Here is a 25,168-nt window from a genome sequence, read left to right as displayed (position 1 = left end):
TCATGGAGTTGGTATAACATATATCCGACTCCTCTACTAGAAGTGTCGACTGAAAGTCTGAACTGAATGTCAAAATTAGGAAATGCTAAAGCCTTGGAGCTAAGTAGTTTTGATTTCAGAGTCTCAAATGCTTCCTGATGGGCGTTGGTCCATATGAAAGGTGTCCCTTTTTTCAGAAGATTATTCAAAAGGTAAGTATTGTCACTATATTGAGGGATGTATTTCTTGAACCAGTTGAAAAGTCCCATGGCCCTGCGTAGTTCTTTTTGTGTCCGAGGTACTGGATATTCGCGTATAATTCCCATTTTATCCGATGGCGGCTTCATACCTTCGGGTGATATCTCATGGCCGAGGAAAATACATTTCTTTCGTCCAAACATACATTTAGATGGATTCAGTTTGAGTCCTGCTTGAGAAAGTCGCGAAAACACCTCTTCGAGATCTTTAATGTGCTGTTCAAAGGTAGGTGAGCAAATCAGCACATCGTCGACATAACAGAGCACAGATTTGAATGTCAAGCCTTTTAACACTGTGTCCATCAATAACTGAAAACTGGCCGATGATGTATTCAGACCCATTGGTAATCTGGTAAATTTAAATGTTCCGTAACACGTGTTAAATGCTGTGTACTTCATAGAATCCCGATCAATGGCCATTTGAAAGAATCCAGAGCTCATGTCGATAGAACTAATGAAATTTGGAGTAGAATTTGAGAAGGATTCAGTCAGTTCCTGTATATTGGGTATCGTGTATCGAAATGGCTGCACTTGCGAATTAAGATACCGAAAATCCACACAAAATCTGTAGGAAGAAAGGTGTTTTGTTGTTCCATTCTTGGAATCTGTTGAAGATGCTTTCTTCTTTTTAGCGACGAGAACAATAGGACTCGAGATAGGAACATCCTCTTTTTCACTCACAGGAGCAATTACTCCTTGGTTTAATAATTCATCTAACTGTGTACGCAGTATCTCACGCTTTTCTGGAGAAAGACGGTATGGCTGATGGTGCTTAGAAATAGCATCAGGTTTAAGATGAATCACATGTTCACAAACATCAGTATATCCTAAACTAGGATTGTCTTTTGTCACAAATATACCTTTGTTTCTATATAAACATTTCTGCAAGTCTGATTTTTGATCAGCAGATAAACTATCATCATTCATATCAAAATGAGACAAAAAATTGTTGAAATTATCAGTATTTTGCTGAAAACTGGCCTTACTATCAGTACCAGTAACACCCGCAGTACTTCCAGTACTTTGATTTTTGTGTAAATTATCAATATTGTTGTCTGACAGACAAGTAAACATATCACCTGTATGAATATTCTGACTTTTAGGGTTATGTACAATATTATCAGAATAAGTATTTTCAGCATTGCCTACAGCCTGATTTCTGCATGAAAAATCAACATGTTCATTTGAAATATTTGTACAGGTGGTAATTTCAAAATCACTCACATTATGAGCAGGAAAAATATTTACAGACACATCATGATCATTTCTGTTAGGGTTACAATCATTTTCATCATAAACAACAGTTTCATGCTTGTCAGTTTTTTGTGAAACAATATTGTTACATACATGACTGTTTGAAAATTCTAAGACATCATCAGACTTTAAAATATGATATGAACAATTCAAAATTTCAAAGTAAGCCAGAGTAGTACCTTTATGTACATGAATTGTTGTATGATTTGGATTTAATATCTGCAAAGGTACTGACCTTGACCTGTGTACAGTGGCAATTGACCTGGCAACAAATAAACCTTTCTTTCTTGCCTGTGTGTTAGCAGTACATATACCTTGTAAACCTAATCTGGCACCTTTGGGTAGTTTACACATTACAACACATTCAGAGTTGGGATCTATGGCTAGGTCATGCTGACATTTTACTTTCAACTTGCTAGTACCAAAATTGTGGGCACCAAAATCTAAAACAACATTATGAGTAGACATGAAGTGTGACCCCAGAATAAGTGGGTGTGAAGTTTCTGACAATATATGCACTTCCAACTTACATTTGCCATATGGTGTAGAAACATGAATTTGAGCAATACCATAAATTTCAACAGCTCTGGAATCTGCTACTTTTACAGTAGACCGAGTCTGCTGTATCAACTCTTTATACTGGTTTGGTATAGTGTTGAAAAATGATTGGGATATGACATTGATATTACATCCAGAGTCTAGTAATGCATGCATTTGTATGTGTGCAATATGAACAGGTAAAAACATGAAATCATGATCATGAGAAATATTTGACTCAGGTAAATCATATGAATCACTGGCATGAGTACTATGTATAGAACTATCATTGTCAGAACTAGAACCGGTACATGTAGTGTTTTTACAACCACTGGCCATAGTACATAGTCTCTCAGGTGAACAACTGCGGTTATATCGATATCGACGCGAATTGTTAGTCACTGTTTGCCGCCCGAGAGGCCGCGAGCACCTCTCGGGAAATACACGTTTCCCTGGACATGGCCGGAAGCATTCATCTGTGGGGGTGGCGTCGGTCGCGTCGTCATTCTGGTTTGTACTGGGCGTGGTGGTGGCGCGAGCGTTTTACATGTAGGAGCGATGTGTCCAAACTGACCACAAAGCTGGCACTGCCTGCCTGCAGCATTTTCTCCTTCTCCGGTCCAATTACACTGGTGTTTCAGGTGACCTTCACCGTGGCAGCTATGACATGTGCGAGGTGTCTGGTGATGTCCTTGATCCTGTGAATGGTTCATCGTCATCTGTTGCTCCATGATAGTCGTCAGGCGATGGACCTGTTTTTGGAGGGATTGTACATCACTAGATAAGTCATGCACATCAAGACTGCCGTTTTTCTGGATGTTATTAATCATAATGGGGTCTTTTCTCCATCCACAGGCCTCTCCGATTTTGGCTTGGGCCAAAGCTCCCATGATGTCAGTAGGGTTGGATGCTCGTACAAAAAATTGTAGCTGGTCAGGTAGGCCGGAGATGAAATGGCTCATGACCTCATTTTCTGGTTTCCTTAGGAGGGTTCCTTTTTCTAGTAGCTGCGAATGGAAGTCCTCTACAGGCTGACCTGGACTTAGTTTGGTATTGGAGAACTGTTCAATCTCCAGTAGATATGTCGGTCCACACTGTGTGTTACAGAAACGTGTCCTAAACTCATTTAGGATGGATTCCCATGATTTGTCTATCAGGCTATTAAACCACGCGACCGCTGGTCCCTTCATATGAAGATGAAACGCTGCTACTTTCCGGTCATCATCATGTATATTAAGAAATGTCGTGTATGATTCAAACTGACTGAGAAATTTTTGAGCGTTCTCGTGAGGATATCCTGAATAGGTGTCACATGTGACTTTCGCCATGTTTATATCACGAGTACTGTCCATGGGAATGTCGAAGATAGGCCTACCGGGATCACTGCCTCCGGGAGCGGAACATTTCACAAACGAATCTAATAATCTTCGAATTAATGGAGTTCTTTCAGTATTCAATGGTGATTTTGAAGCATGTTGTGATGAAACATCTGGGTTAACAACAGGTAAATAGTCTTTATCTAACAATGCTGGGGGTTCATCATGTTGGAAACCATGTGGTTGTAATGGCGGGAACAGCGTGGGCGACGAGGAGAAATCTGAGGGGAGTTTCAGATGATTTTCAAATAAAAAAAAACTGTCACTTAAAACACTGTTATTGTTATGTATATTACTTGTGTGATCTGTTGACATCTTTCGTTTGGATTCTCCACCATGTCGGCGACTCGCTTGGCTGCTGTGAGGGTTTATTCGGACGGGAAAATGACGAGAAACTCCTCCATCTGTTATGCGTCACATTTATTCTCCATTCCATTACAAAACTATCTCCTTCTGGAGGGAGGTAATAACAAACTTTTTTTATATGCTCATACGAGTTATCTCCCCTCTCATGACACCCGTATACACTAATACAGAACAGTAGTGGAAAGCCAGAGTACCAAAACACAGCACACAACACACCACAAAACACAACACACAACACCAAAACACACCACAACATTATACGACAACACAACACAACAACATACAACATCACACACACACAGCAAAACATTATACAATAACACAACAACATACAACAACACACAAGAACACACAACAACACACAACAACACATCAAAACACAACAACACCACAACACACAACAACACAACAACAACACAATGACACAACAACACCATACGACAACACAACACATCAACACACACAAAAACACATACAACATCACACACACAACAAAACATTATACAACAACATACAACAACAAAGCACACAACAACACCACAACACACAACACCACAACACACAACAACACCATAACAACACAATACACAACAACACAACACAAAATAACACAAAAACAACGCAATACATAATGACACAGCACACAACAACTCTATACGATAACACGACACAACATCACAGAGCAACAGCATAACACACAACCTCACACAACAGCACAACTCAACATCACACTGCACAACAAAACATCACACATCACAACAAAACATCACACAACAACACAACACCATTCAACAACACACGCCATAACCACACAACATCATACAACACAACACCACACAACACAACAACGCAAAATACGACAACACTACACCACACAACATCGCACAATACAACAACACACCAACAACACACAACATAACAACACACCAAAAACACACAACACCACACAGCCACACAACACTACAACACCACACAGCCACACACCACTACAACACCACACAACCCAACAACACACAACACTAACATTAGATTAAATGAGGTATTTGTTATGATGATAACAATACAAAATTTCAATTCAAATCGAGGTGATTACGTAATTTATATACTAGCACAGAAGGGGTACACTTATATTAGGAATGGCGATAACAGCATTCGAGAATGTTTGTGCAACAGCTATATATGTGTATGTACTATGGTCATTTTTCAACAGACGATCCGTTGAGAATTTGCCAAGGTCATTTTTCAACGGTCATTTTTCAACAGACCTGCCGTTGAGAATTGACCCTAGACGCTGTCAATTTCCAACGGCATGTTCAATTTCCAACGGCATTCGGGGTCCGTTTTCAACGTTGAAAACTGACCCGAGGTAATTTTGAGATCTGTTTGTTGAGATTCTTCCTGAATGTCTTTTCTCCAAAAATTTTAGTTGTATTGAGAAAGTTACAGTGTTCTCTCCCAGGTACGAGACACACTTTAATCTATAATAATTGTAGCTAGTTTCTGTTCCTGCTTAGCGTTCTCAGCAGAAAGGGAGAGGGACGACTGGATTGCTATTTCATTTGTATTTGTTGGTATAGTATGATACTGTGGGATGTGCTGTTCGATACCTTTGATATAAAGTTTCAGTGGAGTAGTATTTAAATGTAGGTAAAAGTTTCACTATCACATGCATATGGAGACGCATATGAACTCCCGACACACGCACTTACCGCACGCATACAGAGTAGTTTGCTTGTTTGTTTAGTTTTACGTCCTATTTCCAACCGGGATCATTTATCGGTAAGGACGTGTCCAGCAAAGGTGGAGAAAGGTCGGAGTTCATGGAGAAAAACACCAACCTGTCGTTCTGTACTTGACAACTGCCCAACAGGGGATTCGAACGCACGATCCAGAGATGGATGGAAGGCTTGTGGTAATATATCGGGACATCTAAACTATTCGACCACTTTGGTCTATAATATACACAATAGACCGTCCAAAAACACCATGTGTGTTAATAGACATAAAGGTATTTTACCAGGTGATTTAAAGGTTGAAATAATTAAGGTAGGTTGTATCAATGACACCATTGTCTGCTGCTAAAGAGGATGGGTTACACTAAAAAACATTTTAAAAATAACATCATTGCATAATTTTCATACAAATGTAGTAACGAAATTTCAAGCTTTTAGGACATGTCATTTTGAATCACAGGTGATTTCTTACATTGTACATTTACCTTGTACATATACACTATTTCGATATTGTGAGTTATTGTCCCCACTTCCCTCTATACCATATTATAATATGTAAACTAGCAAGCGTTCGACAAGTCTAATGAACTACTGGCATGATAAGACCAACAAAAAATATGTCTGTTTAAAGTTACATTGGCAAAAAAAATTAGGGTCGGTCGGTCGGGAGAATTTTTGTTTCTTTTTTTTAGTGTCTTTCACTCTAAAATGTAGTCTGAGATCGAAATCTCGACTTTTTAATTTTTTTTCGTAGAAAAGTGGGGAAAAAAATTAGGGTCGGGGTTAAAAAATTAGTGTTTATCGGGTAACCCTAAACAGACATATTTTTTTGGCCTATTGTGATTCTATCTTCTCGGGGGTGCTCTAACAACTAGAAGGTTCATCTATACAAGGCAAAGACACGTACATGTGTAATGCTATCATCCTATATTAGAACTTAATTACACACGAATAATGACTACAAGTTTACGAGAAATGTCTCCGTGTCGTTGTAGATGATATTAACTTTACATAATTAACACAATTGTTTGTGTTTCATGTCCTTGGGACCTACTTCCTTGTTTAAAGGGTGTATGGTAAAATTACCACATAACGCCATGTTTTATTGTTATGGCATAAATATTGCCCAATGTCGTCAGTGAATTGTTATTAATGTTGCATACAATACCGTTCTCACAAGCTATCTAATTCCCTTGGGTAAGACAAGCATGAATCATTAACTCATTGTAGTAAGACATTCTTCCACTGTACCGGATCACGTTTACGGCTCAATTAACATTTCAAAACTGACGGTATATTGTAAGGGTAACGTGAATTGTCAACAAAATGTACTGGGGATGTGTTGACCGAGTGGCAAGATGTCCAGACATATAACCACAAACCATCTCTGGGTCTCGAGTTGGAAAAAAAACATATGAAAGTTACTCATCAATTTTCCAAATAGATATTTAGTTTAAACAATATTTATTAAAATATATACATACATATACACCAATACATACAGACAGCTAGGATGGGAAAACAAGCTAAGAGCTTATATTAATTCCTCTCCTGAAATAAAAGCACGGCGTTTTGACATGGACATATAAACAATAACAGGACAACCAGTGAGATAATACATTTATACTTAAATAGAGATATTTCTCTCTCCCTCTATATATTTTTTCCGTAGTACATTAAGTGTTTAATATAGAAATATACTGTCAATAGACAATTAATTTTATAGTTACTTCTCAATTAAGTGATAAATCTATATGATTTTCGTATACATCTACTGCAGACATTTAAAATAATAATTTTGTGATAGTAAATGTATAGTTATAATTATGAATTAATTATGTAGTTTAACATATCATATTAATTGAAACCCCAGTGAAAAAAAAACACAAAAAAAAACAAACAAGAAAACTATACAAGGTATGAATTACTAAAATATTTTACTGTAAAATATGAACTTCTGTACCGAAGCAAAAATTTCCTCGTTCATTTTATTTTCAAATGAAGGATCACCCCATAAAAGGAGGAGTTGGTTGCGAGTTCCTAGTTCCTAGTTCCGTTTAATAAACGGAACTAGGAACCAGACCCGAGTTCCGTTTAACTTAAACGGAACTAGGAACCAGACCCGAGTTCCGTTTAACTTAAACGGAACTAGGAACCAGACCCGAGTTCCGTTTAAGCTTATACGGAACTAGGAACCAGACCCGAGTTCCGTTTAAGCTTATACGGAACTAGGAACCAGACCCGAGTTCCGTTTAACAAACATACTGGCCAACGAGCGGAGTTCCGTTTATTAGGATTCCTATCTCTAACTGCATGTTCTATTACCTATTATATACAGGAATCGAACTTAGAGCTTCCATGAATAATACAGCACAGAATTAATCTCCTTATCACAAGTTTCCTTAAACGGATCTGACACCTAGACTCCAGTTCCGTTTAACTTAAACGGAACTAGGAACCAGACCCGAGTTCCGTTTAAGCTTATACGGAACTAGGAACCAGACCCGAGTTCCGTTTAACAAACATACTGGCCAACGAGCGGAGTTCCGTTTATTAGGATTCCTATCTCTAACTGCATGTTCAATTACCTATTATATACAGGAATCGAACTTAGAGCTTCCATGAATAATACAGCACAGAATTAATCTCCTTAACACAAGTTTCCTTAAACGGATCTGACACCTAGACTCCAGTTCCGTTTAACTTAAACGGAACTAGGAACCAGACCCGAGTTCCGTTTAACAAACATACTGGCCAACTAGTGGAGTTCCGTTTATAAGGATTTCTACATCTTATAAGATATTAAATTACATATGTTAGACAGGAATCTAGCTCTGAGCTTTCAGGAACGATACAACTTATACAATTTATCTCTATAACACAGATTTTCTTAAACGGATCTGACACCTACATCCTAGTTCCGTTTAACTTAAACGGAACTAGAAACCAGACCTGAGTTCCGTTTAACACAAGTATACTGGTCAATGAGTCGAGTTCCGTTTGTTAGGATTTCTGCATCGTATAAGATATTAAATTCAAATGATATAAAGGAATCTAGCTCTGAGCTTTCAGGAATGATACAACAGAGAATTAATCTCTATAACACAGATTTTATCAAACGGATCTGACACCTAGACCATTCCGTTTTGCTTAAACGGAACTAGGAACCAGACCCTAGATCCGTTTAACACAAATACTGGTCAACCAGCCGGATTCCGTTTATTAAAATTTCTACATGTAATAAGATGTTTAATTACCATTATAATTCTGAAATCGAACGTAAAGCTTCCATGAATAATACAACACTTAATTAATCTTTATAACAGAATTTCTTCAGCGGGTTTGACACCTAGACCCCAGTTCCGTTTAACTAAATCGGAACTAGGAACCAGACCCGAGTTCCGTTAAACACAAATACTGGTCAACCAGCCGGGTTCCATTTATTAGAATATCTACCTCTAATAAGATGTTTAATTACCATTGTAATACAGGAATCGAACTTAAAGCTTCCATGAATAATACAACACAGAATTTCTTCAACGGGTTTGACACCTAGACCCTGGTTCCGTTTAACTTAAACGGAACTAGGAACCAGACCCGGGTTCCGTTTAAGCTCAAACAGAAACTAGGAACCATATTCGAGTTCCGTTTATTTGATAGGAACTAGGAACCAGACCCGAGGTCAGTTTAGAGCCGACGCTTGCATAGATGTGACTTTTCTAGATTTATTTTTACAGGAATTGTCTTTGAAATTTCAGGACCATGTAATCAAAGTAAAAATCATTTCAGTGTAGATTTCTTTACACGACATCGACAACGAGACCTGTTCTGTTCTGTTTAATATTATGCGGATCCAGGAATCAGTTCCTAGTTCTGTTTAAGCCGATGTTGGCCTATACATTGCCTTTAAAGACTTTAATGAATATCCTGATGCTTAATAGTGCCACGTATCGCAATACGGGTGCCTTATAGTAATCAGGTTGTCGGTCTATCTGTCCGTCCGTCTGTACGTCCGTCCGTCCGTCCGTCCGTCCGCCTGTCCTTTTTTAGTTCTTTTTTTGTTACCAAGAAGTCTTAAATTGCAGATGTAGGTTACCTTAGTGCCCTTGTTCTGCATATTACATTTTTGGGCCAATCGGTCAATATGATGGCCGACAGAGAAACACCTTTGATTTTGGTAGTTGATATTTATCTCTATTAAGCACCAAAGGGATCTGTCTGAAATTTCAGAGGTTGGATCCCCTTAGGTTCCTAGTTGCGTTTAAGGCATTTTTGAACCGATCTATCTACAAGAAACCCCCAAATGGGCCATACAACTCAATCAAACAAAATCAAATGATGGCCAAGAGGCAGCCATTTTGGATTTTAATATTTATTGTATAAAAAGCAGAGAAAATATTCCTCTTTCGTCAGACATACATCATTCTTTGGTACGCGCCAAGAATCCTCTAAGATATCTTGTAATATATACTGTCATCAATCATTTCGAAATCAGAGCTTCAATTTTACATTCCATTGTCAAGATATTACTTTTCCTAATCGCAAAGCATCTTGAGCGGGGCCTATTTTGACGTGTCAGTATTCTAGTATTTTACAGTAATCGTCTTCGGAACCTTTAGGAACATATAATCACAGAAAAACTCAATATAGCGTAGAAACGGAGTCGAAAAACCATGCCCGAGTTCCGTTTAAGATCATACGAATCTAGGAATTAGACCCGAGTTCCTTTTAACCCAACGCAATCAAATTCCATATTCAGTTCACGTGCTTTTACTGACCAATGAGTTCGTTTATTATGATTCCCACGTGTAATAAGATGTTTAACTGGATATTTTCATTGGACAATATGACGGGTGTTTATCTAACAAGGAAAAGTGGTCAATGGCATTCATATCTTAACTCGACTTATGAAGAAGAATTTTTCCTCATCTCGCACGCTTAAGTTAACCCTGTTGCACCTAAATTTTGGTCAAAGGTTCAAGCCACTGGTTATGCAATACACGATAGACTGCCGTCCTCTTTGTCTGCTAAGCTTGAGTGTTGAACTCTGGAAACTTGGTCAATGAACCAGGTAGTGTTCGGCTCCAAGGAGCACCACACGATGGAGAGGCTGTTGCGTCTCTCCATCCAGAATGTCATATATAAACTTGAAAACTTCTGCCCTGAACAGGACATTGAGAGGATTGGCTTCTTTGAAGGTGTCATTACTCGTCAATGTCAGACGTGGTCCCTTCTGCCTTTTTTGAAGAGAATTCAGACGTTGAAGGCCATTACCTCACAGAGGTCAGCACCACCAAAAAAGAAGGCTAGAAATTCTGCTCCCACTGTTATATGCGACCGAAGTCAAAGCCTTATTTCAATGGTAACATTGGGAAGGGTAGGAAGAGTACAAACCATCATTTGGACAAGACGAAAAGTTCCTGATTCGTCTCTCCGTCCTTGATCGTTCCATACGAAAGGTCTGTTCTTGAGAATTCAGCCAGTCTCAGATTCAAGTCCTCCTCTCGTAAATTAGGGTTTGGGTAAGGCAACAATTCTCCATCTGTGAAGGTCTCGATATTCCTCGTTTTCATCTTCCTGTAGGAGATCGTCACTCCACCTTCTAGAGTCAATGGAAGGATATCACTCAGGACCCTTGAGCCTTTTCTGTAGTGGAGGAGCGGTTTGGCATTCCATACTTGCGGCATCTGCACTTTGTGTCAAAGTATGTATTTTTTCCCTCCTTCGGGGGATCCGGAGATGGCAGTTTCCATCCGGGAGGAAGTAAGGACCATGCTTTTAAAGGGCGCGGGCGAGGAGGTGCCTATTATGGACTACACACTCGGCTTCTATTCCAGAATAATTATGATCCGCAAGAGGTTTGGAGCTTGGTGTCCCATCAACTGCTGCTGGTTGTAGTGTGATTTCTGCACTCAAAGGAAGACATATTCACAACTATGTCGACGAATTCTTAATGATCCATCTAGTTCGGGAATCTTTGGATCGGAACACCCGTCTGGTCATGAAACTTTTGCTTAGAGTTGGCTTAGTTCCTTAAAGAGTATGAGGTTCCCCTTCTTAAAACATTGTCTTCTTGGGAAACCGTTTCCACGCGGTTCATGGTATTGTCATTCCAACTTTGAAGAAATTCGAGAAGGCTAGAGATATTCCTCTGACCTTCATCGGCTGGCCCCTCGTTGGTCTCAAAATATTCTGTATTATCTCAACTCATGGGGTTTGCTAGGTGGTGTACTCTGAAAGGCAATTACAAATGTATTTCAGGGGGTTTCGTTGTCGTCCATGCCAGCTCCCACCGTGAACATGTTCACGGATGCGTTCATGGAAGTGTTAGGGGCTTACCTCGACATCCATTGCCAGTCGATGGAGTGGTCTGGGGAACATGCAGAAGATGATGGCTCTTCTGTTTTCTGTGCAGACATTTTAGAAGATTCTGCATTCCAATGCGGTTTGAATGACTACGGACAACTCTACAGTGGTCGCTTATCTGGAGAGAAAGGGACACCAGCTCACGTCCTTTGTGTCCTCGCTATCAGTATTTCCGTATTATTCCTATCTATAAGGAAATGCAGTTAACAATTATAGTCAAGCATCTTCCAGGAAGCGCAAATGTTCTGGCGGATAATCTCCAGGCGGCGCCAGCTGGTTATGATAGAACGGCATCTATATCCCTCGACCTTTTTGCCTCTTTTCTCAATAATCAGTTGTCAACCTTTGTCTCTCCGTGGCAAACCAAATGGCTTGGGCCATGGACGCAGGGTTCTACAGAAGTTTCCGGAGCATTATTGCCCCTTCTTTCCGATAGCGCCACTGTTGCCGCGTCAACCCTGGTTTTCGGAGCTCTTGTCGTTTCTGGTGGCTCGTCCTCTGGTTCTCTCTCACCAAAACCAAATGTCTTTCGTTAGCATCGGCCCCAGACGTTACCTTCACGCTTGGACGTGATTTCAGGAGTCCTAGCTCAGACAGGCTTTTCTTCGGATATGTCAGCTCGCATCGTCCGATCAATTAGGTCTTTCTCCTCTGCCGCCTACCAGTCACGCTGGAAGATCTTCTTTGATTGGCGTCAGGAAGATTGATCCGGTCATGGCCTCTGCCCAGCTGATTGCGAGTTTCCTTCTCTGTCTTGTTTAGGGGGCACAATCATGTACTATTGCAGGCTATCGCACAGCTATTGCCAGTGTACTTTCTTTCCGTGGTAGACCAGAGGTAGGATCTTCACTTCTTTGTCTGTCTTGATTCTGGGGTTCAATCTGGACAGGCCTAACGTACAGTAGTTAGCTCACAGTGGAACCTAGAACTCGTTTTAGAGTCATAAATGGGGGCTTCGGCTTCTAATGGGCCTTTAGGATCGGACTCCATAAAGTTTTTAACTTTTAAGACTGTCTTTTTGCTTGCTGTTGCCTCAGGCCACATGAGAAGTGATATTTATGCATTGTCTTTTCGCTCTTCGCGTATTTCATGGGCAAGAGCTAGATCTGCCGTTACCCTTCTCACTGATCCTGAAATTTGGGCAAAGAATTGGGAACCAGGTTTTTCGCCCCATTCCATTAGAATTCCTTTCCTGTCAGTCTCTATTGAGTCTGGGGAGAATTATCGTATGCTTTGTTCCTGTCGGGACCTTAAAACAGGGTCAGCAGGATATCTCCTTCCAGCCCATCTCCACATTGATATGTCAGGTGATCAAGATTGCTTATGAGCCGTCTAATGATCAATCTCATGCGGAATGCAAGGTGAGGGCTCATGAGGTTATAGCCCTTGAGACTTCTTTGGCTCTCCGCAATAGGTCCTTGTACCAGGACATCAATGTCTTCTGCCGTTTGGCGTGGTCAGTCTACTTTCACCTCCGGTCTCTGTCCTTCCACTCTGATGGACTGTTTTCTGTCTGTGACTGTTTCTCCTCAGTAGACATTATATGCATTTATGGTCTTTTAACCTTATGCGAGCAGGTTTCACAATGCTGCACCTCTTTCCACGGAGAGGTATATCCGTTTTTACCTTTGTTCATTCAACCCTGTTTTATATTCTCTGCCTGGGGCCTGTCCCCTACATTTACCATTTGACTGGGCTGCCTGTCTTCGGACTTGCCATTACGGTAAGAAAGACAAATTCGCATACTAAAGTTATAGTAGCGTATTACTGAAAAGAAATTGAGGTTTTTCAATGTAAAACCAATTTACATGATGTAAAACTAACAATGACTTTATGGGGTTCCACTCTTCTGTCCTCCCTCCCTTTCCTCCTCAGTCATTTGGCCTCGTGGCTACATAGAGGTGTTTAGGAAGGGACATCATTCTATATACTCTCGTCGAGTACGAAATAAGGTACGGTAGGGAGACGGGATTCTCAAATATAATGTTTTCAGGGCTATAAAAATTGGTGTATGTAGTGAATTTGAATTCTAAAGTTATAGTAAGTATTATATCATGAAAGTGGCTTAACATTGAAAAAAACTCTAATTTCCTTATAAAAGACTTCTTCTCTAAAACTAAGCACGATATATAACAACTCATATTGCAAAGGTAGTATCTGTATGGGGTGAGGATACAAAATTATAAAAAGGGTGTGGCTTATCCCCTTGGGGGTCAATTTGTTTATTTCAATTTGTTTATTTCCATATAAACGACTTTTTCTCTGAAATTAAGTATGAGATAGTACTCATATTGCGATGGTAGCATCCTTAAGGGAATTCAAAATTGTAAAAATGCTGGGACTGACTCTCTACCACTATTGATTAGCACTCATAATCATATGATATTGAAAGCATCATTATATGATGGAGATTTAAAATTAAGCAAATCGTGGAGCCTGTTTTGCTATTTCCAATTGTAAGAGTTTTTGTGACAATTACTTCATAAAACAGGTGATTCTTTGATCTATTTTGTTGACTCACGGAAGGATATTCTTAAACAAGATCAATAGGTACAATGTACATGTATATTTCGAAGGCAGTTTTGGTATATGCTTAGATTCGATAAAATGCACATCAATTTAACAAGAATTTAAAATATCAGAAAAATATTAATTTGAAATACTCCTTCACATAAAAATAAAAATAAATGGAGAAAAATAATCTGGAAATCTAAATATTTCGATGAAACATTGTTAGATTTAAAATTAAAAATACAATCCTTTTACCATGGGGATTAGATAAAGATATCTGTAAAAATCGTATGTACTGGGCTTAAACGGTCTAGATCTGTTGCCAAGAATTTCCATTTAATTTCAAAAGAATTCCGGTCTCATTCATAAACGCCGCACGTCGCGTTATCGCATAACTTCACTCGGTCCTTTGGACCAGTTGAGCTAAAATGAGTAAATGCTATGGCAAGCCAATCTAAAATTTATTGAAGGAGCAAGGTCCATCCAGAATTTGATCGAATTATATAAGATATCATATATTATTATATTCCATATCAGGCCCTTCGGGTCAGATGAGCTTTACAAATGTCTATGCAAGCGTGGGGTTATACGGAACTCAGGTCTGGTTCCTAGTTCCGTATAAGCTTAAACGGAACTCGGGTCTGGTTCCTAGTTCCGTTTAAGTTAAACGGAACTGGAGTCTAGGTGTCAGATCCGTTTAAGGAAACTTGTGATAAGGAGATTAATTCTGTGCTGTATTATTCATGGAAGCTCTAAGTTCGATTCCTGTATATAATAGGTAATAGAACATGCAGTTAGAGATAGGAATCCTAATAAACGGAACTCCGCTCGTTGGCCAGTATGTTTGTTAAACGGAACTCGGGTCTGGTTCCTAGTTCCGTATAAGCTTAAACGGAACTCGGGTCTGGTTCCTAGTTCCGTTTAAGTTAAACGGAACTGGAGTCTAGGTGTCAGATCCGTTTAAGGAAACTTGTGTTAAGGAGATTAATTCTGTGCTGTATTATTCATGGAAGCTCTAAGTTCGATTCCTGTATATAATAGGTAATTGAACATGCAGTTAGAGATAGGAATCCTAATAAACGGAACTCCGCTCGTTGGCCAGTATGTTTGTTAAACGGAACTCGGGTCTGGTTCCTAGTTCCGTATAAGCTTAAACGGAACTCGGGTCTGGTTCCTAGTTCCGTTTAAGTTAAACGGAACTGGAGTCTAGGTGTCAGATCCGTTTAAGGAAACTTGTGTTAAGGAGATTAATTCTGTGCTGTATTATTCATGGAAGCTCTAAGTTCGATTCCTGTATATAATAGGTAATTGAACATGCTGTTAGAGATAGGAATCTTATAATAAACGGAACTCCGCTCGTTGGCCAGTATGTTTGTTAAACGGAACTCGGGTCTGGTTCCTAGTTCCGTATAAGCTTAAACGGAACTCGGGTCTGGTTCCTAGTTCCGTTTAAGTTAAACGGAACTGGAGTCTAGGTGTCAGATCCGTTTAAGGAAACTTGTGTTAAGGAGATTAATTCTGTGCTGTATTATTCATGGAAGCTCTAAGTTCGATTCCTGTATATAATAGGTAATTGAACATGCAGTTAGAGATAGGAATCCTAATAAACGGAACTCCGCTCGTTGGCCAGTATGTTTGTTAAACGGAACTCGGGTCTGGTTCCTAGTTCCGTATAAGCTTAAACGGAACTCGGGTCTGGTTCCTAGTTCCGTATAAGCTTAAACGGAACTCGGGTCTGGTTCCTAGTTCCGTTAAAGTTAAACGGAACTCGGGTCTGGTTCCTAGTTCCGTTTAAGTTAAACGGAACTCGGGTCTGGTTCCTAGTTCCGTTTAAGTTAAAAGGGAACGGGAACTCGGGTCTGGTTCCTAGTTCCGTTTAAGTTAAACGGAACTGGAGTCTATGTGTCAGATCCGTTTAAGGAAACTTGTGTTAAGGAGATTAATTCTGTGCTGTATTATTCATGGAAGCTCTAAGTTCGATTCCTGTATATAATAGGTAATTGAACTTGCAGTTAGAGATAGGAATCCTAATAAACGGAACTCCGCTCGTTGGCCAGTATGTTTGTTAAACGGAACTCGGGTCTGGTTCCTAGTTCCGTATAAGCTTAAACGGAACTCGGGTCTGGTTCCTAGTTCCGTTTAAGTTAAACGGAACTGGAGTCTAGGTGTCAGATCCGTTTAAGGAAACTTGTGTTAAGGAGATTAATTCTGTGCTGTATTATTCATGGAAGCTCTAAGTTCGATTCCTGTATATAATAGGTAATTGAACATGCAGTTAGAGATAGGAATCCTAAATAAACGGAACTCCGCTCATTGGCCAGTATATGTTTGTTAAACGGAACTCGGGTCTGGTTCCTAGTTCCGTATAAGCTTAAACGGAACTCGGGTCTGGTTCCTAGTTCCGTTTAAGTTAAACGGAACTCGGGTCTGGTTCCTAGTTCCGTTTAAGTTAAACGGAACTCGGGTCTGGTTCCTAGTTCCGTTTAAGTTAAACGGAACTCGGGTCTGGTTCCTAGTTCCGTTTATTAAACGGAACTAGGAACTAGGAACTCGCAACCAACTTCAGCCCTCCATAAAAGGATATTTAAATCGTCAACGATATTATATTTTGTGAATATACCAGAAAGATATTGTCGCCTAATGTCAGCATATTTGATACAAATGAAAAAAAATGAACAGAGTCTTCTATTTTAAAACCACATGCACAACGAGGCGAATCTATAAGATTTTTACTGAAAAGATGTTGGTTTAGTATACTGCATTCTAGACGAAACCGAGCATGAAGTATTTGGTCTGGTCTATTACCTGTGTTAAAATAGCTAAACGGTGTTCTTGTGATTTCAGTTTCAAGGTATTTTTTGATAACCTTAAAGGGACAATTCAGTCTAAGAGAACATGAAAATTTGTACGTATATCGAAAAAAACCCAGTTCTAATGGAAATTCGATCAGTCGGTTTTACTGTGATATGCCAGAAAAGCCCATGGTGGTGAAATACGTGTGAAATGTTCAAACTCGCACCTCCGTGAAGTTGATTCCTAGTTCCCAGTTCCTTATTCCATTACTTATTCGATTCCCTGATTACTTATTCGATTCCCTGATTACTTATTCGATTTCTAGCTACTAATTACCATCAGAAATGGTTCAAAATGCATTATTATGCATCACAATAATCTAGTTGACCTTTTAATTGCTCGTTAAGGGCCCATTACTTATTCGATTCCCTGATTACTTATACGATTCCCTGATTACTTATTCGATTTCTAGCCACTAATTACCATCAGAAATGGTTCAAAATGCATTATTATGCATCACAATGATCTAGTTGACCTTTTAATTGCTCGTTAAGGGCCCATTACTTATTCGATTCCCTGATTACTTATTCGATTCCCTGATTACTTATTCGATTTCTAGCTACTAATTACCATCAGAAATGGTTCAAAATGCATTATTATGCATCACAATGATCTAGTTGACCTTTTAATTGCTCGTTAAGGGCCCATTACTTATTCGATTCCCTGATTACTTATTCGATTCCCTGATTACTTATTCGATTTCTAGCTACTAATTACCATCAGAAATGGTTCAAAATGCATTATTATGCATCACAATGATCTAGTTGACCTTTTAATTGCTCGTTAAGGGCCCATTACTTATTCGATTCCCTGATTACTTATTCATAATAATGCATTTTGAAACATTTCTGATGGTAATTAGAAGCTAGAAATTGAATAAGTAATCAGAGAATCGAATAAGTAATCAGGGAATCGAATAAGTAATCAGGGAATCGAATAAGTAATGGGCCCTTAACGAGCAATTAAAAGGTCAACTAGATCATTGTGATGCATAATAATGCATTTTGAACCATTTCTGATGGTAATTAGTAGCTAGAAATTGAATAAGTAATCAGGGAATCGAATAAGTAATCAGGGAATCGAATAAGTAATCAGGGAATCGAATAAGTAATGGGCCCTAAACGAGCAATTAAAAGGTCAACTAGATTATTGTAATGCATAATAATGCATTATGAACCATTTCTGATGGTAATTAGTAGCTAGAAATTGAATAAGTAATCAGGGAATCGAATAAGTAATCAGGGAATCGAATAAGTAATGGGCCCTTAACGAGCAATTAAAAGGTCAACTAGATCATTGTGATGCATAATAATGCATTATGAACCATTTCTGATGGTAATTAGTAGCTAGAAATTGAATAAGTAATCAGGGAATCGAATAAGTAATGGGCCCTTAACGAGCAATTAAAAGGTCAACTAGATCATTGTGATGCATAATAATGGATTTTGAACCATTTCTGATGGTAATTAGTAGCTAGAAATTGAATAAGTAATCAGGGAATCGAATAAGTAATCAGGGAATCGAATAAGTAATGGGCCCTTAACGAGCAATTAAAAGGTCAACTAGATCATTGTGATGCATAATAATGCATTTTGAACCATTTCTGATGGTAATTAGTAGCTAGAAATTGAATAAGTAATCAGGGAATCGAATAAGTAATCAGGGAATCGAATAAGTAATTGGCCCTTAACGAGCAATTAAAAGGTCAACTAGATCATTGTGATGCATAATAATGCATTTTGAACCATTTCTGATGGTAATTAGTAGCTAGAAATTGAATAAGTAATCAGGGAATCGAATAAGTAATCAGGGAATCGAATAAGTAATGGGCCCTTAACAAGCAATTAAAAGGTCAACTAGATCATTGTGATGCATAATAATGCATTTTGAACCATTTCTGATGGTAATTAGTAGCTAGAAATTGAATAAGTAATCAGGGAATCGAATAAGTAATCAGGGAATCGAATAAGTAATCAGGGAATCGAATAAGTAATGGGCCCTTAACAAGCAATTAAAAGGTCAACTAGATTATTGTGATGCATAATAATGCATTTTGAACCATTTCTGATGGTAATTAGTAGCTAGAAATTGAATAAGTAATCAGGGAATCGAATAAGTAATGGGCCCTTAACGAGCAATTTAAAGGTCAACTAGATCATTGTGATGCATAATAATGCATTTTGAACCATTTCTGATGGTAATTAGTAGCTAGAAATTGAATAAGTAATCAGGGAATCGAATAAGTAATCAGGGAATCGAATAAGTAATGGGCCCTTAACGAGCAGTTAAAACGTCAACTAGATCATTGTGATGCATAATAATGCATTTTCAACCATTTCTGATGGTAATTAGTAGCTAGAAATTGAATAAGTAATCAGGGAATTGAATAAGTAATCAGGGAATCGAATAAGTAATGGAATAAGGAACTGGGAACTAGGAATCAACTTCACGGAGGTAAACTCGCTCGCTGTCCGCCATTACACATTGTGGTCGAACATATTGTATACCGAACCCTGTCCCTTGCTCGTAGAGTAATGCAACTTTACTCTAGAACTGCTCATATTGCTCTGACAGTAGTGTGTTTACCTTATTAGGTGAATTTTTTTTGCCTAAAAATCATTGTATCACCTCGTCAGTGGTTATGTAGTTCATTTGTTTAACGTGCGTGAGTTTGACTCGGGTATGGGTACTGCGTGCATGTTGTACCTGCTTTATCGTATCGATCAACGATTTGTAATAACAACGGTCTCAATTAAAATACTAAACAATGACGTGGTATTTGTCAATATTTTATGTTACATGTTTCATAAGAAATGTAGACCAATACATTTATGTCATATTTTGCTACTTGGTTATGTAAAAGAATTAGCCTGAGTGAATTGTCTCTTTAATAGAGGAATTTTCTCTTATATCTACTGGAAGTTCATTCCATGCAAGAGTCGATGAAGGTTTTTTAAAAAAGATTCATAATACAAATTTGTTCTTGTGCGAATCGTTTGATGCATATTTGATCATCTAGTGTTGTACAGTGTATGTATGAATTGCGGTTGGTCTAGGGGGTAATATGGAGGGAGGATATTTTGGAGATGTGTTATGAACCATTTTGTGATATTGTAAAAGTTTATGTTTTCTACGACGTTCGACTAGCTTTTCCCATTGTGTGTCTTTATAAAGTAATTCTATTTTCGAAAGTTTGGTTCCCCCTGTTATAATTCGGGCCGCTTCTGTTTGAACACTTTCTAACCTATCAATTAGGTATTTTGGAATATTGTCCCAAATTACATCCGCATATTCTAAGATGGATCTAACGAATGACATGTTAATGTGTTGTAAAGTGTCTCTATCAAGTGTAAATTTTAATTTTCTCATTTTTACTTATGTTTAATCTTTTACAGACTGATTCTATAACGTGGTCTATATGTATATTCCAAGAAAGATTTGAAGAGAACCAAACTCCAAGATGTTTGTGATTGGTAACTTCAGAAACAACACTGTTATTTAAGTAAATGTCTCCATGATCGGGTCCTAATAATGTCCGTGATATTATTAAACTTTCTGTTTTGTTTGGGTTAAAAGTCACCAGCCACGTATCAGCCCATTTTTGAATTGTTTCAAGATAATTATTCAACACTGATCTTGCCACATTTGGATTATTAACAATAACGTACAGAGACGTGTCATCTGCAAACAGTTTAACGTTACATCGTAAATTAACAACTATGTCATTGATATGAATAAGAAAAAGTAGAGGACCGAGTATTGACCCTTGTGGTACACCCGCATTTATGTTTTTGAAGTTTGAAAATTTAACGCCAACAACTATTCTTTGCTTCCTATTTTTTAAATAACTTTCAAACCATTTATTAATGTTACCTGATAAGCCCGCTAGTTTCAATTTATATATCAACCCATTATGCCAAACACGGTCAAACGCCTTACTTATATCACAAAATACTATTCTAATTTCTTTCCCTAAGTATAAAGTTTTCCCAATATCATTTGTAATATAAAGTAGCTGATTAATTGCAGAATCACCAGATGTAAAACCCGACTGGTGTTTAGTGAAGAAGTTTTTATCTTTAAGAAAATTGTAAATATATTTAAACACACAACGTTCCATTAATTTACCAACAATACTTATAAGAGAAATGGGTCTATAGTTTGCTAGATTAGATCTGTCGCCTTTTTTAAATACTGGAGTTACATTTGCAGTTTTCCAACTATCTGGATAAATACCTGAATTTAAGGAATTATTGAAAATACAACATAGCGGGTTAAATAATTGCTCTTTGCCTTCTTTCAAAAGCTTTGCATGAATTAAGTCGGGACAACTTGCTTTAGACACGTCAAGAACACTTATGGCGTAATTAACATCCTGGGGAGTTATAGTGAATATATCTAAATAAGGTGGATGGAATACATTGTGTGTAGGTAATGTAGCATGTGAAGTGTTTAATGAAGACTGTTCTGCGAAATAGGTGTTTTGTACGATGGCCCATATCAGCCGACATGGCAACTGCTTTACTAAACTGTAGTTGTACACACATTTGTGGTGATTGTCATGGCAACTGCTTTAGTAAAAAGCACTTGCCAACGAGTTTTGTCATTTTACTCGTTTGGCAACTGCTTTACTAAAGTAACTGTTTTGTCATCCTTACGCGTGGACCATATCAGCCGTATTCGCGAGTGTCTGGCTTTTGAGACAATTAACATTCCACGCCGATATCAAGCCTAGTTTGATGCCGTACAGGTGTGCTGATTAAATGACCTTTGAAACAAAAACGATACTTTACGACACAAGACAAAGGCGATTAAAGCTATATACAAATAACATAGCCATAGGTGGTAACAAGTTATTGTACGGTAATTAACGGTAAACTAATTTTGAGAGCCGGATGGGGAGAGGTTACAGCCCTAGGATAGGGACAATTAAATGATAGCTAGATTATATCTCCTTAGTTTGAAACTTAATCAGACTTGTATACTTAGTAGAGACAAAAAAATCGAGCCAAATTTCAATGATTTTTTTCCAATATACTAGGGACTGGTTGCCAGTCTAGGAGGGAAGCTAATTTAATGCAGGCATTCAACTCGCCTAAATCTCTCATTATATGCCCCTATCTAGGGAAAACCCATATTTTTACATAATACCTGATATTATTAAAGATGAATAAACATGAGTATGAAATTTTATAATATATTGAGTTACTTCACTGAAAGCCTATTTTCATTTAAACGTCAACATTAGCCACAGATTGCGTTACCTACCAATGATTCTACCAAGAAAAGTGTCGTAAAATATCGTTTTGGTTTCAAAGGTCATTTAATCAGTACATGTGTACAGCGTCAAACTAGTTTAGATGTCGGCGTGGAATGTTAATTGTCTCAAAAGTCAGACACTCGCCAACACGGCTGATATGGACCACGCGTAAGGATGACAAAACACTTACTTTAGTAAAGCAGTTGCCAAACGAGTAAAATGACAAAACACGTTGGCAAGTGCTTTTTACTAAAGCAGTTGCCATGACAATCACCACAAATGTGTGTACAACTACAGTTTAGTAAAGCAGTTGCCATGTCGGCTGATATGGGCCATCGTAGTTTTGTGCGTCTGCTTTACTTTTATCATAATTAATTACTGTATTGTTACATATTAATGGGGGTATAGAAAAAGATTTTTTGGAGAAGCGAGTGAACGTGTTTGCTAATTTCCACCATTGTCGAGTGCATGGTTTGGTAAGTTTAAGTGTATTTGACAGTTTAGTTTTGTAATCTGCCTTGGCTTTTCTTATCGCATCAACACATGAATTACGTAACTTTTTGAACTTATTCTAATGAATTTGACTTTGAGTATGTTTAGCTTTCCTATGCATACGTTTCCTAGCTCTTATCAGAGCTCTGATGTTATTATGCATCCAAGAGGAATCTCGAGGACGAACAGTAATAATTTTGTTGGGAACTAAACATGCAGCACAAGTTAAAATTGATTCGGTTAAAAAGTTAACAGCATCTTGTGAAGGGTAATTATTTATATTTACCTGCCAATCGATTTCACCAAGTTTGTTATTGAACAGCTGATAGTCGCCTTGGTTATATAGCCATATTTTTCTTTTAAATGTACAATTGTAGGTGTTTTTAGGAATATCAATATATACATATATAGGGCAGTGGTATCTATCTAAAGCTGGCCATGGTGGAACGATTCTCCAACTGATACCTTTTTAATTGTAAAGAAGAAGTTCTTTCAGTGAAGTTTGTTGGATCATTTACTAATTGAGTTAGGGAATATCTTTTATATGTACTGGTCCGTGTGTAACTGGCAGGTTCAACATGTTTTCATTAAAATCACCAGTTATAAAGATATTCTCAGTATTTGTATCAAAAGCAAGATCTATAGAGTTTTCTATGAGGAGCCATATATCATTTTTGGAATTTGGAGGTCTATAAAATGTTCCAATTAAAATATCAATATTGTTTATACTTATTTCTAATATACGTCCTTGGTACGACGGTGTACTTTTATATTTTTATTTACATATACAGCTATTCCTCCACCTATACGATCATATCTACTCCTAAGAAATGGGGGATGGAATTTGTCCAAAAGCAGATCATCCGAGGTCTCAGTGATAGAGTTTAACCAAGTTTCGGTAATAGCGATAAAATCGAAATCTTTAAGTTCATACATTATAATATCTATTCTTGGTAGCAAACTTTGAACCTTATAGTGAACTATTGACAAGTCATTATCATTATCAAATGATACAGTACTGTATGATGAAACTGTGTCTGAGTTATCAACAGAAGGACCCGGATTTAATTCAACATCTCCACATTGATATAGCAAATACGCAAACCATAAATGTACTAATAATATTAAACTGCAGACGCAAAAATAAATACACACAACTAACTGCTTATTACTATTTTCATGGAGAGCTTGCTGACTATGGATGTTGTTTATTTTGCCTTCAGAAATAAAAAAAACCCACAGTAATTGAAAGTGATCTGTATTTATAGAGCCAGAACAAATTTACCATCAGAAGAAAAAAGGGGTGATCCTCTTATTATCAAGTGGAAGGCGAGCTTTGAAACCATGTATCATAAGGATTTTAGTGCTTTCTATAATAATACAATATTGTAAAACAAAGGACAGTGAACGCGTACCTACATATAATTTTAACGGACAGATGGATGTATAAATTTATTTCAGACACTACATTTGATATTGCTATACAAATTTTCTTGATTTTATTGTTGTTGGATTAACCGCGGTAATTATATCTGCTTCAATGTCACATAAAGTTAATTGGGTAATTATATTACGTACACGGGGCAACCAGGTGGTATGACGCTTATTAGCCTCGGGACAATGGACACGCCAATTAAGCATAATTAGGGCTGAAGTTGGTTGCGAGTTCCTAGTTCCTAGTTCCGTTTAATAAACGGAACTAGGAACCAGACCCGAGTTCCGTTTAACTTAAACGGAACTAGGAACCAGACCCGAGTTCCGTTTAAGCTTATACGGAACTAGGAACCAGACCCGAGTTCCGTTTAACAAAAGTACTGGCCAACGAGCCGAGTTCCGTTTATTAGGATTTCTACCTCTAATTGAATGTTCAATTACATATTATATATCGGAATCGAACTCTGAGCTTTCAGCAGCGATACGACACAGAAAAGAAATCATTACGGATCCTTGTTTCTTTTACGAAATCAACATTTTGTATAACAAGTAAAACAATTCCTTGTTATACATGTATACCGATTCTCATGCGGTGACACATATACTAAACAGGCATTAGGTTATACGATAAAGGCAATACAGATAAGACCGCAAATTAGAACCGATGTACATGCTTGATATGAATAAAATATTGAAATTTCTTACCAAAATATAAACGCAGTATTTGTGCTTCGATACAGACCAGCAATT

At 38.0% G+C, this 25,168-nt stretch overlaps 1 protein-coding gene across 4 annotated transcripts in view; it reads left to right on the top strand.

Moving 5' to 3' along the window:
• Positions 1 to 5,545: 5,545 nt before the first annotated feature.
• The window catches only part of LOC138307271 (coadhesin-like), a 54,091-nt gene continuing 34,468 nt past the window's right edge, over positions 5,546 to 25,168 (top strand). For 3 of the 4 annotated variants that reach the window (XM_069247921.1, XM_069247920.1, XM_069247917.1), the window contains exon 1: positions 5,549 to 5,681. The gene's annotated coding sequence lies outside the window, so the exon portion shown is untranslated. Of the gene's footprint in view, positions 5,682 to 25,168 lie in introns of all 4 variants that reach the window. The other variant, XM_069247922.1, reaches the window with a different exon arrangement.

The sequence above is a fragment of the Argopecten irradians genome, chromosome 14, assembly GCF_041381155.1.
Source record: "Argopecten irradians isolate NY chromosome 14, Ai_NY, whole genome shotgun sequence".
Classification (NCBI taxonomy): domain Eukaryota; kingdom Metazoa; phylum Mollusca; class Bivalvia; order Pectinida; family Pectinidae; genus Argopecten; species Argopecten irradians.
This window is presented reverse-complemented; position numbering and strand designations above follow the sequence as displayed.